Source organism: Myotis davidii, unplaced genomic scaffold (assembly GCF_000327345.1).
Source record: "Myotis davidii unplaced genomic scaffold, ASM32734v1 scaffold946, whole genome shotgun sequence".
Classification (NCBI taxonomy): Eukaryota; Metazoa; Chordata; class Mammalia; order Chiroptera; family Vespertilionidae; genus Myotis; species Myotis davidii.
In genome coordinates this window covers 55060-75472 of record NW_006297395.1, presented here as the reverse complement: position 1 = coordinate 75472, position 20413 = coordinate 55060, and the positions used below count along the sequence as shown (strand labels likewise).

Genomic DNA, 20413 nt, shown 5'->3' with positions numbered 1-20413 from the left:
AAGAAAACAGAAAATGTAGGCTGGATGGGGGCGGGGGTGGAGGAAGCAATGAGAACAGTTGACCAGGCGGGGCCAAAGTGCAGGGCTGGCCGGGAGGTGCTGCTAGGCTGGGCTCCTCAACTGATTTACCGACATGACGTCAGTGGCTCCAGTCCAGCCTTTTCCTTGGTCGTTCTTACCACATGCCTCCTGAAGCCTCCACTCGGCTAGGGAGCCACAGGACCACAATGAAAATTCCCTTTGTGAAATCAAGCTTACCTCGGGGCACAGAGGCCAGTCTGTGAATTACAGGCTCCTCACCCTCTGTGCCCACCAAGGAAAAGGGAGGGAATAATCCCCAACAATATTGTCCTTTCCTTAATACAGAGGAACCATTAAATGAGGCTAACAGCCTTAAAAAAATAATTTTTTTTAAGCCTAAGGGCCATGGGAGGGGCGCAAAATTTCACAGTCCAGGACACTAATGAACTTCTCAGGGATGTCATGAATGATGATCATTTCAGGACTATTCACTCATTCTGTTGTCAGGCTGTACTGGGTGGACTATGAATGCATAGGGCTCTGTTTCACCTCCACCGATGACAAAAAGTATTACTGAAGTGGAAACCCCAGGCCTGAACAGGACCTCTGAAGAAAGTATTGCAGCAGCTTATCTTTAAAATGAGTTTTTTTGTTGTTGCCGTTTATTGGGTTTTGCCTAAGTGCATATTCTGTGATGCACCAACATGGGCGTAAAACAATATCCAAGAAGCAAAGACAGGAATTACTAAAAGTAAGTCTAATAGCAGACATGTTAAACAAAAAATACTCATTTTAGACTTACAGGCTTTTTATTGTATAGCCACAACAGCATAACAGCTGTGTTTCGTGCAAGACTCCACGGCACAAATAAAACTATAGACCTTTAAAAAAAAATTTTAGCTGCCGGACCACAGTGGCTCAGTTGTTGAGGGTCAACCTATGAACCAGAAGATCACGGTTTGCTTCCAGTCAGGGCACATGCCTGTGTTATGGGCTCGATTCCCAGTGAGAGACATGCAGGAGGCAGCCAATCAATATTTCTATCTCTCTCCCTCTCTCTTCCTTTCTAAAGCCAATAAAAATATTTTTAATTAGTTAATAAAAATAATGTATTAGTGATAAATTCTTCAAATGACTAGAAAATTAAATATACTCTATTTTAAACACTTTAGGAGAGGAAGGTATAACACTTAAGTATTTACTCAAACAGATGTGTGCAAATGACCCCAAGAATATCATCAAACTACACTTTGTCGTCTGAATGGCTCCGAGAGGTAATAAGAAATTTCTCACCTTCTGGTTATTTAAACAAGGGGTAGAACAAGCATCACTAAAGTCTTCTGTGAAGCCTAAGTTATCATGAGCTTTGGCCTTTGAGGTGAGAATCAAACCATGAACTGTCCATGGGGAATTCTTCAATTTGGCCTTTTTCTTAAGGGAGAAAAGGACAAAATGACAAGCACAGGCATGGAAGTGGCAAATGAGAGTCAACCAGGCCAGCATGAGACAAGTGTGCAAGGAAACGTGTTTTGTTTTGTTTTTTACCATGGATCAACAAGTTGACAGAGCTGGGGGATGGGGAGCAGAGACCCTATCACCACACTGTAGCCCTGAAATACCATTTCCCACTAAAAGAAACCAAAATTCTACAGAAATGATCCATTTTAAGTCCCAAGAATATACAAGAAGAGATTGGATAGCAAGTAAGCTATCCAAAACTAGCAGGGCCACATCAAAAGGACACATGAGTCAACTAAAGAAACTCCCACTGGCCAAAGATGGTACCAATTGAGCATCAATGAAGAGAGTAACTGATGATGCCTTGATGTGGGGTTGGGGAGACAAGAAGAGATAAAACGAAGAACTTATATACTTATATGCACAGCCCATGGACACAGGCAATAGGATAGTGAAGACCTGGGGGGATGGGTAGGGACCGGGAGGAGAGGGGTGGAGGGGGAAAACGGGAGATACCTGTAATACTATCAACAATAAATAATGTATTTTTTTTAAAAAAAATGTAACAACAATGGATTCAAAAGCATCCAATCATTTAAAACCTATGATTGTATAAGGATACAAAAAAAACAAAAACAGAAACCTGCCTTTCCTGTATAAACTATACACCAGGTTAACCAAATAAGTAATGAGAAAAAGTCTCTCTAAAAGAGAGCATGAGTGGGGGAATGCGGGGGACAATAGGGGGGACACATATGTAATATCTTACTCAATAAAGAAAAAAGAAAGAGTATTCTAGGGGCGGGTCTGGTCCTTGGTGGTAGAGGGCACCATGATGGGTGGCAAGGCCACCGCAGCAGTGGGGGACCGGGTTTCAGGGGTACAGCAGGCACCTAGCCATTCCACCCCCTGGCTCCCTGAGAGAGCAAAAAGCAATGGAAGGCCTGCTTAGAATTCATCCTGTGCCACCTGCCTGACTACTACAACCATCCCCATAGCGGCATACGCCTGGACCAGCTGCTGTCCCTCTCTCTGGTCTGGGCCAACCACCTCTTCCTGGGTTGCAGTTACAACAAAGACCTTTTAGATAAGGTGATGGAAATGGCTGACGGAATTGGAGTGGAAAACCTGCCGTTTACTACCAGAAGTGAATTCATGAAAAAGCATCAAAGCTAAGGCAGAAGATGCATCACATTTTCATTATCAGCTACAGGCTAGGAGGGAGGCCAGGATGAATGTAGCTTTGACCACAGAAGCTCTCTTAAGACCCCTGGTGTTACCAACACGTAGGAAAGAGGTGGCTGGAATGAAAGTGGCATTTTAAAAGGTCTCATTCTCCCAGGAGCTATCATTGTAAAAGTACGCATGAGTATTTATGTATTTATAAATCCTGTATTTTTATTCTCAGTTTTGAATATCAAACTTTTTGTTTAAATGATCCTTTTTTTTAATGTTGATGTAATAATGGCAGGTCATGGATTTTATACTTTGGATTTCTCAACCATGTACCTTTAAGTGTGATTCTGGTTTTATGGGTGTTTTTCCCCGCATTGAGGCAAGCCAGATCCCTTATTTCCAATTTCTATCTGAAGTTTACACCGTCCACATCATCCACTGTCACACACACTCACCTTTTGGTAATGAGGTGAGTGAGAATCAAACCATAGGCTTCAGGCACCCATCAGCTCATGGGAAGAGGCAGCCTACAAAAGAGCATCTGATCTTTCGATAAAACTGACAAAAGATTCCATAGTTGGATCCAGGCAGCCAGTTGGTCTGCAGTAAAGGTCACTCCCAGCTGCTGAGTAAAGGTCACTTATTTTTTCTGGAGGGAGCCTTAGGCTCTTGTCTTCTCCTAGACTTGAGGAACTACCGAGCACAGAGCCCCTCAAGAAATTCTTTATTGCAGTGCAGCTCTGCTCTGAAATTCTGGTATTAATTTCCCCCTTTTAGTTAATGTATCTGTTCTTTATCCCTTTCCCATTCCTCTTTTTTATTTAATATCCACCATTAAGTACTTGGATTGTACTCAGGCTTAAATACAGAGAGAGGAACATCATTTAGGAGGCAGCAATGTAATAGCCAATCACAGTAGGATTCACTCATCATGGTGCTTGGTCCTGGGGACAGTAGTGAATAAGACAGTGGATCCTACTTTAGCTTAACCTGCTGATAAAGCCAGGTACTTGAACACGCAGAAGTGCTAAAGAGGAGAGCTGGCTGTGGGAGCATGGTGTCTGGTGGCAGAGAAGACGGACGACTCTTGCCATGGCTTAAGGCTAAGACCAGGCCGCAAACCTTGGATGGGTCTCATCTTTGTGCAGCTTTTAGCTCTCACCTCTAGCGACCACGAGGGTGGACCAAAGTTGGAAGAAACAGGATCTCTGACCTATAATCTTGAGCAAGCCACTTCTCTCCTCCAGCCTTACCTGGAAAACAGAGAGCGCAGAAACGCCTACCCCCAGAACTACGGCAAGGATTAAGACCAAGCACAAGCTTAGTGAGCCTCAGCCTCTTCTTTCCCTCAAACGTAGCCTGGCCTCTTTCATTTTGATTACCTGTACAAACCGGTGAGGCTTCAAGAACCAAATTATACGGTGGAAAAATAACAATAAAAAGAGTATTCTAGCCAAAACCAGTTTGAGGAATGAGAGAATTGGAATATTACGAGTGGCACCTTCAAGAACCGAATTATACGGTGGAAAAATAACAATAAAAAGAGTATTCTAGCTAATAAATGAAAAAGGAATGAGAGAATTGGAATATTACGAGTGGCACATAGGAAATAATAGACATGGGCAGAAATCATAAATCAATGCCTGCTAATATCACAAAGATGAGCCAACTACACATTAGGGGCCTCCTGGTGGAATGCTAGTTATAAAATATTCCTGTCCAAAAAAAAAAAAAATTAACCTGAATCAGACCAAGCTTCTAGCTCTAAATCCCCATTTATAGGAAATTCAGAAGATAGATTTTGATAAAACAGGACATGGGAATGCAACTGCAAAATTCAAAATGAGGAAAACGCTACAAGAGAAACAATGAGGCTTTTTAAATAACAAATTAACTGCAAGAAAGAAAATAAAAAGGCAAGAGGAGAGGCCTTAAAAGATTTTTAAGAAACATATTAACCAAATATAACCTGCTGATCTTGTTTGGAACCTGAACTGAACAAACCAACTGTGGGAAAACATTTATGAGACAATCAAGTAATTTTAACAGCGACTAGGTATTTGATATTAAGGCATTATTAAAATGTTCCTATGATATTGTACTTGGTGGTTGTTGTTTTTTTAAGAATCATATTTTTAAAAATACGTACCAAAAAAAAATTACAGATGAAGTGGAGAGGAGATGGGGTTTAGAAGAAACAATAATAGCCATGATTTTATGACGACTGCTAAGTGATGGTGGTCCCATGGGGGCTCATTACCCTCTACTGTGCTGAATTTTTCCATAATAAAACTTGTGAAAACCTAAAATTAAAAGTAGACAGCAATCCTGGCCCCCTCCTTCAAAGAGAGAGAAAGATGCTACGGGAAAAGGCATTTGGCACTCAAATTCATGGCTGCTGGGGAACGGTAATCGCAATCATAATCCCATCAGCAGCTAACATTTATGGGACACTTGCTCTCTGCCAGGCATGTGCTGGCCCTCAGTTAACCCACGAGGAAGGCACTGCTATGTCCATTTTACAGGTAAGGATACTGACGTTCAGAAAAATTAAAGAGGATCCTCAAGGACAAACGGACAAGTGGGTGGAATGTGGGTGACTCCACGAATTTATGAGAAACAGAATGAGTTCTGTCTTTTCAAAATAGTAGCAACTTTTAAGAGGGCTGGTAACTCTATAATCCCAAAGAGTCAACGCTCTCCAGTGTTAAAGAGAGCAGGGTTGAGAAGTGCTGCTTTACTGATGACCATTTTTGGTGAAACTCGGAGAGCTGCAGAGGCAGGCTCTAAAATCTCAAAGTGATAAGAGCGGAGGAGAAAGAATGAAAAGTGGAGGGCACGCATACAAGTGTGTGTGTAAAAACATGACGACAAAAAATGGTCTGAAGGAAAAGGGAGAAAAATAACAGAGCAGGAAATCCAGCTTAAAACTGAACCCAAAGGAGAAAGATGGAAAAAAGCAAATAAAGGAGCTCCTGTCAGACTAGTCCCGTCTAGTTGGGACAAACCCTCAGGATCTTGGATGGAGAAACAAAGGGCAGAGGAAGCAGGAGACTTCAGAATGGGTTGGGGGAGCACACAGAGATACTCACTGTGGGCCACTTACCATATTTCCTCACATTTCACTTTAAACTCACTCTCTGGAGGTTTATTATTTTCTTCATTTTTCAGATGAGGAAATGGGAGTCCCAAAGAGATCAAATATTTTACCTGCTATCACAGCCAATAAGCAGAACTCAGGTCTGACTTCAAAGCCATGGTTTCAGGCTACTTCACTAAATATATCAAGCACTAGAGAACTATACAAAGTTAGGTCAACACCAAAATGGCCAATAGCAGAAAGTCAGTGGAGAAAGTCTAAGAAAGGGACCAGTCCTGAGAAAGGGGAATACGCAGGCACAAGTCCCAGAGTGACCAGAGCTGGGTGGACAGAAGAAAAGACAGTAGCAAACAGCCCACTCCCTTCCACCAAATACCAGCCACCAAGATGTCAACCCCATTAGCAATCCCATTTCAAAGCCCCTAATGCCTTTTTTTAGAGGCCTGATTATCAAGGGCTCTGAGGAAGCAGTTAACTCCTTTCTACCCGGCGCCCCTACCACTGCCCATCACATATCACAGCCTAGACAGAGCCCAAGACACCTGGGTGGCAAGGACAGAAATTCACCCCATCTCTTAGGTTCCCAGCACTCCCACTATCATGGAGTAAAGTCAAGGTCATATGCCTACACCCTACCCCCATCGTGAGTCATTTCCATATCCAAACCTTCCTGGAGGTAGAGGGGGCTAACTTATTCTGACAGCCTGCCAACAGAGCACATTCCAAAGAAAAACCAGATAAACTGGTAGGTCCAGTTCCAACCTTCAAAACCACATCAGCCCCCAACCCCTACACACACACACACACACACACACCTATAGAGCAGCCTGGATCAACCCAGCCCCCTCATTAGTAGTAGGCTTACCCTCACATTTTCAATGGCCAGTACAACCAGTCTGAGAGGTGAAGGGTATTACAGTCTTTTGACATCTGAACCCAAAAGGGAAAGGTGAATCTTGCCCCTTCTCAGGAGGATGAATAACTAGAGTGGGAAAAGCTTGACTGAGTCACACCCAGCGTTTTAGAACCTTAGCCATGTGTTTGTTCTGAAGACAGAGTAAAATGGGTCACCAAGAACACAAAATACTTTGTGCTTTGTGTACCTTTGTGTACTTGGCCTTTTCTGGACAGATACTCCAAGTGAGAGGAAGTCTACCTTTGTTTCAATGTCATAATCAATCTTAAATCCATTCAGTGACACAATAAGACCGAGGTGACTTAATAAACAGACTTCTGTTAGCCTGGCAGCTGTGAAGTCACACCATCTAGGAACTGGCTTTAAATCTGGCCCTGTCACACAGGCTGTGGGACCTGGGGCAGATTACTAAACCTCTCTGAGCTTCACTTTCTTCAACTAAAAATGGAGCTATTAGGTTCCAAAAAAAAAAAAGGTAATGCTGAAGAATGGGCATAAGGCAGAATATGACCTATAAGCCTTCCTTTCTTATCCAAATTCTCCCAGAGTGGCCCAAGGAATTAGTGCCACTAAAAGAAAAGTTATGGCGTGAACTCAGAAGACTTGCACCTTTTCCACAAAATCTAGTTTGGGGAGGAGAGTGCAGGGTGGTGGATGGGATGACTCAGATAACAAGGTAATTCTCCAAGACTTTTCTGCCTAAGGCACTCACATTTTATCTCTTTAATCTAAAGCTCAGCTCAAAAGCAGGCTAGAGGGGCAGATGGCCCAGTATCATTTTCCCAGAAAGGGAAACCAAAGATTTTCAAACAATTTGCCCAAAGTCCCAGGGAAAGCCAATAGCAGAGGCTGTCCAACAAAGCCTTGCTTCCCCACAGTTGGAAGTGGAGGACCTAGATCCCAGTCCCCAGAAGACTTTCAAAGGCCTTCTCCCAAATGAGCTGCCCCAACAAGGAAACAGTTAGTTCTCCAGGCGCTCAACAGCAAAGCCCAGACGCCACTGTTTCAGCAACACTTTCCCAAGTTACTGCTTAAACCATGGATAAAATAACTCCATACATAGTGGTATCAAGAGAACCACCTGGAACTGAGGCGTGCTGTTACAATTACGTTTGGTTTTAGGCAAAGTAATAAAATTTCTTTAATTCCTAAAATCCCACTCCATTTCCCCTGCCGTATGTATTCAGGCACACCATCGGGCATTTTTGCACAGTTTCCCAAAGAACACAGATAAGCGAGTTTGAAACCAAAGACAGTCAAGAGCACTGAGACCACAGGTTCAACATCATCATCAGAAATGCCCCAAATTCCAATTACAAACCTCTCAAAATTCCACTGGGAAAAGCTTCCTAAATTACACTTTGCTAGTCAAAAAGGAAATGAACCAATGCTGAATCATTCCTATGAATGATGAGGGAAAAAAATATTTTTTTCATACGTTAGGAATTGATCCTCAGAATAGCTGAGGATCCTAAACAATTTGGTTGAAACTAGCACATGTTTATAGGACAAGTTGTTCTCTGAAATTCCCTTCTATTGTAGCTCCAGGCTCGCAACAGCATGGGACACTCCTTCAAGAATAATACTGTCAGGAGCTCAACACCAGGCTACTACAAAGGCCTCCTGCCCGGATTTTCTCTCCATTCTGCTTAATTAAAGGGAGCCAGCCAGTTTCCTCAACAGTTTCCTATTAGTAGAATGGCCGTGTAGTTTACCGTCGACCGGACATTTGAGAGTAAAGGGGGGCGCTAATTATTAAGGATTACGCCAAGACAAGAAGCCTAAGCCAGGCCTGTTCCAGGCAAGCCTCTACACAGCCACAAGGAACAGTAAAGGACAACCCTTTCGAAAATGCAAATGGATAAAAACTGCCACAAACAGACATTCTGAGGGAGACAGCATCTGGTGGGAGGACACAGGAACCAGAAAGACCAAGTTGAAATTAAGAAAAAACTGGGCAGAGCGCAGCCTGAAGCGTGAGGTATAAATTAACCTGACCCTGAGTTTCCTTTTTCCCCCATCTTAAATCAGTTTACAAATCAGATTCAATAGTTGACTTGTGGCCTCATGATCTCCTAGTTTGTTCTTCATGACTTTAGTTCTTGGACTGTTTAAAGCAGTGGTTCTCAACCTTCCTAATGCCGCGACCCTTTAATACAGTTCCTCATGTTGTGGTGACCCCCAACCATAAAATTGTTTTTGTTGCTATTTCATAACTGTAATGTTGCTACTGTTATGAAATCATAATGTAAATATCTGATATGCAGGATGTATTTAGGCAACCCCTGAGAAAGGGTCGTTCGACCCCCAAAGGGGTTGCGACCCACAGGTTGAGAACCGTTGGTTTAAAGTCTAAGCTACATGGGTGGTTAGCACAGTCAACATCTATCACTAGGAGAGAGTCATTCCACACCATTAGAATCATTCTTTGTAAAGAAAAAAAAAGCTTCCATTTTACATATATTTTTTAAATCAACCTTTCTTCCTTCTTCAACAGTCAGCTAGCTGCCTCCAAAAACCCCTACCCCCAACAAGTTCACTCATTCCTCAGTAATTTTTAACTTAAAGACTGGGAAACCACATTAGCTCTACATATTGTGCTAAGAGACAATACATGTGTTCTCCAGCCCTGGCTCAGAACCATCTTAAGTACTCAAGCAATAGCAGGGAGTGGTCCGGGTCGACAAAGGAGGGGACGCTGAAGTGTAGCTGGGGATCTGAGCAGACCTACAGCCCACTTCAGGCTTCCAAGTGAAAAAGTAGGTCTCTACCCACTCTACCCAGGATACTAACCCAAGTAGACACTCATCTTAGATTAACAAACATGCTCTTACATATGCAAATACTTGGCAAAGGGCGGGGCTACCATTCACATAAAAGTGTTAATTATTATGTAAATTATGTTTAAGACCCAAAGCAAAGAGCCTGCTGGGAGTGGCAAAGCAAAGACTTAATTCCTGAGCTTGGAGTACCTACTTGGAGGAGCAGGCTGGCTGGAGGTTTTAATAGCAGCCACACCGAGCTAGCTTTTAACTAAACTTTACCACAACGCTTCTAGATAGATAATGTCATCCCCATTTTCCAGATGACGAAACTGAGGGCACAGACAAGTTAAGGAGCAGCTTGTACTGAGCAGAGGTATTAAGAAGTGCAGGAGCCATAGCCGGTTTGGTTCAGTGGATAGATAGAGCTTCTGGAGGTTTTAATAGCAGCCACACCGAGCTAGCTTTTAACTAAACTTTACCACAACGCTTCTAGATAGATAATGTCATCCCCATTTTCCAGATGACGAAACTGAGGGCACAGACAAGTTAAGGAGCAGCTTGTACTGAGCAGAGGTATTAAGAAGTGCAGGAGCCATAGCTGGTTTGGCTCAGTGGATAGATAGAGCTTCAGCCCGGGTTCGATTCTGGTCAAGGGCATGTACCTCGGTTGCAGGCTTGATCCCTGGCCCTTGTCGGGGCGCCTGTGGGAGGCAACCAATCGATGTGTCTCTCTCACATGGATGTTTCTCTCTGTCTCTCCCCCTCCCTTCCACTCTCTCTAAAGGTGGGGTGGCTCCTCTCAGCCTCTAGTTCTCTCTCCCACCTGAAGCTTAACGCCCTCACACCACCAACAGAAAGGAACTCCTCAGGGTGCTGCTAGCAGGCCCAGGGCTCTAAGCACAATTTCTCTGGAAAGTGTTCCTTTCAACCACCTTAGAGAACTTTTAGAACCCAATCCCAAAGTTAGGAGCACGGTTCCTAAGTAAGAACCTAAGAAAACGGTTTCCTTTTGCGTAGATGAAGGTGCATCAAACCCACTTTTTCAGAAGTATTTCCATTTGATTCATACTACGATTTGGCAAAGAATGACCTCAAATATGATGTATTTACTGATGGATTTCCTCCACTTTATCAACAGGGGAAGTGTGGTTCAAAGTGATTAATGGTCCAGGACTTTGGGATGCACCAGCCTCCCCTGGATTTCAGTCCATTTGCCTGAGACCAGAAGTCCGGTTCTTCTAAGTGACTCCGGCTCAGCCCTGGGTGTTCCTCCAGAATCCCTGTCCAGGCTGACCTGGCAGGAAATCTGTGAAGATGTGGGAGGCAAGATAATATCTGAATTTGCCATTTACTGAACACTTACTAAATGTCAGGCATACAGGAGGCATTCTATCAGGACTTCCAAATGGGGACACCGAGGCTGAGAGAGGAGGTACAGTCGAACCTCGCTTCTCGAACGTCTCCCATTTCGAACACTTCAGTTCTCAACTAAGTTGTCCACAGAAAAGAAAATGTCTCGGCTGCCAAGCCAAAACTTCAGTTTTCAGCCTAACAACCCTTTCATGCTCATACCTCAGCATGACAGAAGGTGTCCCACGGGCAACAAAGGAGAGAATGCTTTTATTGCTGGTGAAATTGATGATTAGCACAGTTTTAAAACATAAAGAGTGTTAATGTTGCTAAGGGTGTGAAAGTGCTCACAAAACAACAATCACTGGCACTTGAATAGGTAGAAAAACTGCTGATTGGATAAAGAAAAAGTAGTATTTCTGAGGTAGTGATATGTGAAAAATTTGTTTAAGGCTAGAATGGGGTGGTTTGATAAATTTAAGAAAAGAAGTGTTTATTTATAAATAGTACATTAGACATGTATTGTATATAAGAAAGGTTAAAACAGAGAATCATTTGGGGGTCTGGGATGGATTAATTCAATGTATATTATTTCTAATGGGGAAAAAATGATTCCGTTTTCGAGCAAATCGCTTCTCGAACAGCCTTCCGGATGAATTAAGTTCGAGAAAGGAGGTTCAATGTAATTTGACTGAGGCCACAGAACTTGTAAGTGGCTGACCCAAGAGTCCAAATAAGGTACCCATCCAGTGTGGCTCAGTGGTTGAGCCTTGGCTCATGAACCAAGAGGTAACTGGTTCGATTCCCAGTCAAGGCATATGTCCGGGTTGCTAGCTCCATCTCCAGTAGGGAATGTGCAGGACATAGCCCATCAATGATGTTTCTCTCTCATGGATGTTTCTATCTCTCCGTCCCTCTCCCTTCCTCTCTCTCTAAAATCAATAATACCTATTTTTTTTTTAAATATTGTTGCACCTACCCAGTTTGGCTCAGTGGATAAAGCATTGGCCTGCAAACTGAAGGGTCTTGGGTTTGATTCTGGTCAAGGGCACATACATTGGTTGCAGGCTCAATCCCTGGCCCTGGTCAGGGCACGTGTGGTGGCAACCTAATATATAAATATAAATGTTGTTGCAAAACAAACCACCCCAGAGTATTTCTGTAGCACTTATAAATCATATTTTATGCATACTTAAACCTTTTAAGTATGTCAATCTTGTGCAGACATAAAGAGGAAAGTATAAGCAAAATAAACTGGATAAGATATATCTAAAACAACTTCTCAAGGAGAGAAATATCCATGCTGTTCCACACACTATCGCCCCGTGACAAAAGCATTCTGCATTTGTTCTACAAGCTTTGATGAGCGTGTGCAACCACTTCATGGATGGTGACCATAGCCTGGCCAGTCAGAATTGAAGGATATGTTCAAATATGGGAAAAGTCTGCATCTTGGAACAGATGGAACATGGGACACACTGTTTCCCCACTGGACTGTGATGATCTCTTTACATGCCTGTTTCCCTTCCTGTAAATTTTACTGATCACCATTCATTGGCCATCTTTTACTGATCACCAAAACCCTGGCACACAGGAGCACCTGTAAATGTTTAAATGTCCAGGGGCAAGTAGCAGTTCTATGCAGAACTGAGAGCATCTGGACTTCAAGGAATCCAAAGGTGGAGGAAAGAAAAAAGAAAGAATGAAAAGCCACATATGGTTTATCAGCAGCGGGTTCGTCTCTGGGCTGCTGCCAGGATCACCCATCCTACCACCTCACTCTGCAGTGTCAAGGGATACCATCTAAGGACTCAGAGAGCAGCTGAGACAGCATCCCCGCTACTCAAACAATAAAAACACCTCTGCAAGCAGCCAGGTAAGAATTAGTCTTTAAACCCTTTCCCAGCAAGCCTGACACAGGCCTCTATTATCACATCTGGAAACAACTGCTACACTCCCAAGGGGTAACAGATGAAAGCTGAGCACAAAGAAGGTGGCTCTACACATTTTATTGCTTCTCGCAATTGCGACCTTATTTTTGTGCAGTTGTAGCTTTAAAATCAACCAAGAACATCTTTGTGAATTCCAAAAACATTCAGTATATGCATGCATATAAGTTCTTTGGTTAATCTCTTCCTGTCTCCTCTGCCCCAGAAAGAAAAAAAGGGGGGGGGGACATCTGTGATACTTTCAACAATAAAGGTAAATTAAAAATAAATAAAAACCAAAGATTCAGTATATGTTCTTTGGTACATCGCCTCACAAATATGGGGCGGGGGGAATCCCAACTCAGAGTTAGGAGGGACAGCCACATTTTGTCTGATTCAATCTAAGGATAAAAATTAGAGTATCACCCTAGCCAGTTTGGCTCAATGGATAGAGCGTTGGCCCTCAAACTGAAGGATCCACAGTTCAATTCCAGTCAGGGCACACTTACCTGGGTTGCAGGCTCGATTCCTAGGTATTTGCAGGGGGAGGGGAAGGGGGGGAACCAGTTGATGTGTCTCCCTCACATTGATGCTTCTTCTCTCTCTGTCTCTCCCCACCCCTTTCACTCTAAAAAAAAAATCAATGGAAAACATCCTAGGGTGAGGATTAACAAAAAAATTAGAGTACCTAGGAGCAATGGTTCCCAATCAGAGGTGAACACCACAATAGGTTCTCTTAGAAAAACGGAAACATTGCCCTTCCCGCAGCCCTCCTAAGTCTTCAGGGGTGATGGCCAGGCTGTTGAGAGCTCCGTGGTGGCTGCCAAGCACAGGGTCAGGTGGGAACCACTAGTGTGACAAAGGATCCGGGGGCAGGAGCAGAACGAGGCTGCCCTGGGTTTGAGTCAGAACCATCCTGAATTAGCCATGTAAAAAGACCCAGGTATTGTCAATTACTAGCCCCAAGTCAAAATCTGGGAAAGGTGAGGGGCCTATTAAGTTGAAAGATAATGTGCAGGGAGGGTGGGCTGGGAAAGGGCAGACGGTCTTACCCTGGTCTTACCCTGGCTCCTCAGTCTTACCCTGGCTCCTACAGCGCCTGGCACATACCAATATTTGCTGGAGACACCCAAAATTTGCTGATAAGCACATGGTCATGTACATCATCAAATTTCCACAGAGCCACCTACTATGTGCAAAAAAATCTGAGTTGGCTCTGGCAACTTAATCAAGAGTTGTCACCCACCTGCCTCACTCCCTCAATTCATAGTGGAACAGATTTTAGTTTTGCTTTAGCTTCACCTGGGCTCTGAGTAGAGGTTTCTAGAAACATTTCCATGTTTAACAATCCCTAGTCAGGAAGGAAGCTGACTCTTGCCTCCAAATCACAGATAACACATCCTCTGATATCCAGTTACGTAGATGCTAATCATTTTTACATATTATGATTAAGATAAAATTCAAAGGTAAGAGAAAATGGGGGACATATTTTTAATGCACAGCAAAACTAGAAATGTTTTATCAAAATAAAAACAATATCAGCCTTATCTCTCCAGTATTTAAAACAAAAGCAAATTCTGAATTACGGGAATTTCTTGGCTTTACCAGTATGAAATGCTACTAAGTAATTTGTTTTCTGTTTTCCACTCAATGAAAATACCTGATGAGTTCTTCTAAGTGTCCCAGATTTCAAGACAGGGCTGGGGGCTAGGGACTGATGGTTCCCCAGCTGATGGTGCCCTTTCCCACTCTAACCACCATTGTCTCCCAAAGGCTTTCAGATGAAAAGGCAGAGAGGGAGAAAGGACTGAAAGAGATTCCACCAAAGGAAGCACTGCTCACAATGGCTTCAATAGTTTTTGGAATCAGCTGGCCCCCATGACACCCCCAGCCATGGTGATGGGTGATCTGAAAATGAAGCATATCAAAATGCTATTGATAAGCTAAATTACCAGACAGCTTATCTGAGGCCCACATCCGCCATATGGTGCCCCAACTTCTGCCGCCTGTTGCTGCTGCAACAATAGGCACGCCTACCCAGAAAGCAGCATCGGACAGAAGCCCAGCAGCAGTGGCATGCAGGGCGGCTACTGTGTTTACATTTTATTTTGTGCTATTAACTCTGGGCCTCCCCCTATCCCAGGAGAGACTTGAAACACACACATACATTCAATGTCAAAAATAGGTGTTCCCTGCAGACACACGCAGGCACACTTCATGTGTGCACGTGAATGGGTACACATCAGGTGAACAGAGAGAAAACCAGATGTCAACTTCAGAACTGGAGCTGCCTGGTGGGGGAGGGGGAGGCAAGCGGGCTCCCGGCTAGGGCTGCAAGCAGACAATGAGCTTTTCTCAAAACACTGGGGCGGGCGGGCCTTGGGGAGTGGCTATTTAAAACACTTGGCTCCTTTTATTTCACCACCATGGAAGTGAATTCGGCTCTGAAGTGCCAGAGCAAATGAAGTCATTTGGTTTCCGCGGGCTCCCTTTGCATTCTAGCAGTAGAAGTGAGGCCAGACGAGAGAGTTGGAGAGTAGGAAGGTCCAGCCTGAAGTTGTTCTTTCTTCCACTTAAAATCGATTCCACAGAGGATTTGGGGCCTGGGCTTCATTAGCTTTTTTTTTTTTCTTTGAAAAGACAGTAAGATCATAGGAAATCTAAAGGACATTGGACACTGGAATGAATGCTGTCAAAGACGACTCCCTTTACAAAATGCCATCAAGTCAAAGTGTAAAGACGCCAGATAAGGAGATCAGCTTCTAAAAGCTTGGTTGGTATAAAAGATTAATGGTGGCTCTGTCAAATGAATTCGTAAGATTTCTGCATTTCTTTCTACTTTCTACTCTCTCTAAAAAAGGTTCCTATCTTTGCAGACATGATATCCTTCATAGTAATAAGCTATTCATTTCTTAGTTTACTATCTATTAGGGCAAAGACACTGGTTTTCAGTTAGAGCTCAGAACACATAACATCTGGTTATGCAAAAATGCACAAGATGCAGGTCTGGAGAGGTGCAAAGCTAAAAAAAAAAAAAATAGCGTTTCCTAATATTCAGATCTAGTTAACTATTACAGAAAGGCACTCATTTCATCCCCCCAAATCTCCCACACCTAAGCAGACAACATTCTTGGATGAACTTTTCAAATTTTCTTAAACATTCTCAGTTTTAAAAAAACACACAACTCCTTTCAAGTTAAATTGAGATTGCACTTGAACTCTGTCCAAGAGCTGAGCTGAACTGAATTATGATAATTAGAAAGCTGTGCCTATAAAAAAAGCAGTGCAGTTCATGCATTTTTTTTAAAAGTTCATGCCAGAGAATATAAGTTCAATATGTTCTCACATAATTAACATTTCCCACCATTAGCAGCAGTTTTTCAGTTTATATATCAGTAAAAACAACAGCACTCGTCATTGTTGTATATTCCCAGTCAATAGTGTTTCAGTCGCCTAACACATACATCTAAACCTGTCAGATGCCTAAAAGCAACCACAGATTTCCCACTGGAGACAACAGTGACTTAACTTATTCATCAATAAGCTGGATTTTTCTCTGAAACCCATTTTCCAGTGTTGGACCCTGTCCCTTAAACTAAAACTACTAATGAAATCCTAGGACAGAGCTTTAATTAATTAGTTTTTAAACTAATGTGAAAAAAAAAAAGGCAGAAAGCACTGCATCAGGGCAGTAAATATTGATTTTTTTTAAAAAAAAAACTGGGGGAGGAGAGAGGGGCCCATAATACAGCCAGCATGGAGCCTTCCTTTGGTCGGCCACAAAAGCAGAAAAGACAGCCTCTTAGAACAACCCCCCGCTCAATCCAATCAGAAGAGAGACCAGTGGTTTCACAGTTAGCCAGGACTCCCAGACTATGGAAACTATTTTTTGAGAATCCTCCCAACCATGCAAAAAGTCAGTGAACAAAAGAACTTAAGAGCTGAGCGTGAGCCACCCTTTAAGGAAAACCATCCTGACAACCTACCCCCTTCAGCACACCCGTTTGCTTTGATTAAAATAAAAAAATACATATTTTAAAATTCTCTTATTCTGTACCACTACACAGTCCAAATGTATCTGAAGAAATGGCTGAATTTCAACGGTGAGTGTAAATATGGGATAAGGTCAAAGAAGCTGGTGATGAGTATGTTACAGATTAAGGACTCTTCAACAGTTAAGAGCTTTGAAATAAAACAACATAAAAACCCACACAAAAACACTCCAGATATTTAGGTCCAAATATTCAAGCATTCAAAAAACTACCCCAGAATAGGGAAAGTCCCAAACCTCCCAGATTTCATAAAAAAAATCCAGTAATCATAATACGGGGGGGGGGGGGGGCGATAGGTCCCTAACTTGGTATTTGCCAAAAAGCCCAACCCTGAAACAGTAAGTGCTTAGCATGAACCTGTATTACTTGATGTTATCACCTTTGTGAATATGGAAGAATAAAATACATCACTGATACTGTTCAAACATGATTGGGATCTAATTTCAATGCCACAGGATAATCTGCGTCTCCAACAGATAAAAAGAAAAAGCACCACACAGCTCTAAAAGATTATTCCAGCCATCGGTGAGTCCACAAGAGCTAAGCAGCGAAGTCTAAGTGTGTCGAAGGGCAAAAAGCTTACAATACTACACTTTTCTTACTGAGTTCAGAAGTAGAACATCAGTGCTCTGCTGTTCCAGTCACTGAACTCTAAGGGGGAAACTGTCATGCCCGAATTTATCAACAGAAAGGTGGGCTCTGATTTTCCTACGGTTCGACAGAGAAAGCTGGACACTTGCTCTGGCCAGCATTCTTCAGTCTTAGGAGAAAACAGGCCCCCAAAATTTTATAACTAAACAGAACCAACCTCTAAGCATAGCTTTCACTGAGCAACATATTTTTTTCCCTTTTGTAATCTCTTTATTAGAAACAAGACGAGGTGCCTAAAATACAAGCTTTAAAAGTGTTATCTACCTGCTATCTGTGTGTAAACATGGTCACCTTATGTACACTAGATCATATATGCAGTTATTTGCACCAACCTTCTCAGTGATAAAACACAACAATTTTCATTTGCAGGCAGTATAATTATGCTCACAATTAACACGTAATAACACATGAGATTAGAGAAGAGTAATCCCACAGATGTGCAGGCTCTCTTACAACCCCTGTGTGTGAGAGATGTCCATCCATTTCTGAAGCAACAAATCTTAAAATATTGTTAATGGCACAGCTCATTGCTTCAAAGACCTATATAAACAACATTTGGGGCCTACATTCTCTAACTGTCCCTGTACACATTTTTTTTACTGAAATGTGACAATAAATATGATCTAGACACAGATGACAGAACACTGCAAGTTATATACTTTCCAAATTTCCCCATTAAGAAATGCCCTCTTATACTTGTTGTTCTGTATTGTCAGAGCCAGCAAAATTCAAAATTGTTTACAAATGACTGAAGTGCAAGCAACAAAAACACAGAACACTGGTTTTCCTTATGACCTGCTTGTCCTTTTTCTAAATAAAAGGGGATGCCAGTCCCCAAAGTGAGTGTATGAATATAGAATCCATGCTGTGTAAAGCAAAAGAGGGGTAGAGAAAAGGGGAACAGAGGAGAAAGCTGGCTTCCCCCAGGCTGTACCCCCATCCCAACTCTCCCTTATGTTTAATTAGTTCACTGCTGCGGAGCACACACACATTGTACCACAATGCAAGAAAGCACCTCTCGGTGAGAAATTCATTTCAATCTGGCTCCAACTAAGCTAGGTTGTCCTCCTCTTTAAATTAAATTTCATTAAGTATATGTCATGGTGAGTCCTGGTTTATGTTTAGGGAAAAGAAAAAGAAAATCTCTAATAATCTCTCAGGCATATTCTCTGGAGTTCTATTTGCTACCTTACAAAAGATCACACAGAGGAGGACTCTAAACAAAGATTCTTACCTATATTGTATTTTTTCCTCTCAATGTCAGGGCAAAATGTCATACTGGTTTTGCTTTAAAGTTGTAAAAAAAAAAGAAAAAAAAGAAAAGAAAAGAAAAGATATTCTAATATCCCCCCTAAAACTGTGGGTCAGATAATAGTTATCATTTAAGTAAAAATAAAATGGTCTGCCTTGGCACTTTCATACCACCAGCAAGAACCAGTAATGGATACTGCTTATCAGTTCATTTTTTTATACCAACAACAAATAAAAGAATTGTAAACTCTGTTTAAAACCTGAAACCTGAGAGTTCAACAGAGTTACACATACAAAGAAACGCTAAACAAAAATATCTGTGACCATTTATGGAAATAGTGAGATTAGAAAAATAAGCCTTTCCCCGAAAAAAAAAATTATCAACAATTCAAAACCTCGATGTTGACAAAGGTTCAACTAATCCATTTGTCTTTCCTGAGTCACTCTGTAATTAGTTCTACCGTTTCCTTCTAAAGAGGAAAGATTCTTACCAAAGTTGGATCTAAGTCTGGCCCTGTATAAGCATTCAAATGCGATTGGGCCCAAAGATCCTATTTACAGAAGGGCACAGACCCAACTGTGGAAGGGTGAAGCAGCACTGGGCACGACCTGAAGGCTGTTCCCAACCACTGCCTCCAGAGTTCCCTAACAGAGGAGCCCCCCATGGATAAGACACAAGCAAGATCCATGGCAGACTCAGAAAAGAAACCCACTCCCTGCACTGACCATGCAGGGAGATCAAGTCTTCCCGAAGGGATCTGTCTACTCAGGTAACCACCTGCAGGCACCCAGCACACCACAAATGAGCAGACCACCTAAACTTCCAGAAACATCCCAGTGAAAGGAAGGGAGGAAGAAACGTGTGGTTGTCCTGAACTGAGATCGTGTTCCGCGCCTTTGCAATAATCTGTAGCATTTTAATTTTTTACACTATTTTCATATCTGATAGGTCCTGAGCTTCCTCCAAGGCAGTGTTTTTAAAACATGGCCTTTTTACATTACCCGCTGCTGCAACATCATCTGTCTCTAAGTTTCCAGTGCTTACTGAGGTCAATTTTCATTTCTACAAATCACAGGCAGCCACTTGCCTCTGAGAAGTTAACAAGCCTTCTGAGAAATGCTGGTGGCTGGTCTTTCATTGTTTCACAAATATTTTTTTATCCAGTGACACCACTCAACTTTAAATAAACCTTTAAAAAGAAAGAATTTGAAAGCAAGGAAAATTGTGATCTGGATTTTATTTCTTTCGTGGGAGGAGAATAGGGAGGTGTGAGCCCTCTATTGTTTTCAACTCATTTAAAATGTTGCCTCCGTTTTTTTTAAAAAAAATATACTTTTAAAAAAGGAAACTCACAGAAGTTGAACTTTCTTTAAAGCGGGCCTCTGGACTTTTGAAAACAAGTGTTGCTGCTACGAACAAAGACTAGAAGTACACCCTGATTTTCTTCCCTCCTGGGGATCATTTCTCTTCCAATAAACAAACAAATCCCCCAGTATTTCCTACCGAAGGGAAGTTTTCCAGGGAGAGTCTCCTCCAGGGTTTGGTGGTAACTGCGACTCAGTCTTTTTTGGACACAATGTTTCTGCTGACTCCTGAAAATTTTCCACTTGAATGTGCAATGAAGGAGCGGCGGCGGCAACAGTCCTGGAGAAGCGGCAAAGACGACCGTGCCTGCTTTCATCTTGGAGAAGGAGCGAAACCCCCGCCAGCAGCACAAGTCGGCGCAGACCCTGGGCCGGCCTCT

General features: G+C 42.5%; 1 protein-coding gene and 1 pseudogene across 2 annotated transcripts in view; one reads left to right on the top strand and one right to left on the bottom strand.

Annotated features, from left to right (window-relative positions):
• The window catches only part of TEAD1 (TEA domain transcription factor 1), a 248538-nt gene extending 228314 nt beyond the window's left edge, over nt 1–20224 (bottom strand). For both annotated transcript variants that reach the window (XM_006773180.2, XM_015570117.1), the window contains exon 1: nt 20173–20224. The gene's annotated coding sequence lies outside the window, so the exon portion shown is untranslated. The remainder of the gene's footprint in view (nt 1–20172) is intronic.
• On the top strand, nt 2312–2688 carry LOC102758412 (annotated as a pseudogene).
• Nucleotides 20225–20413: the final 189 nt, after the last annotated feature.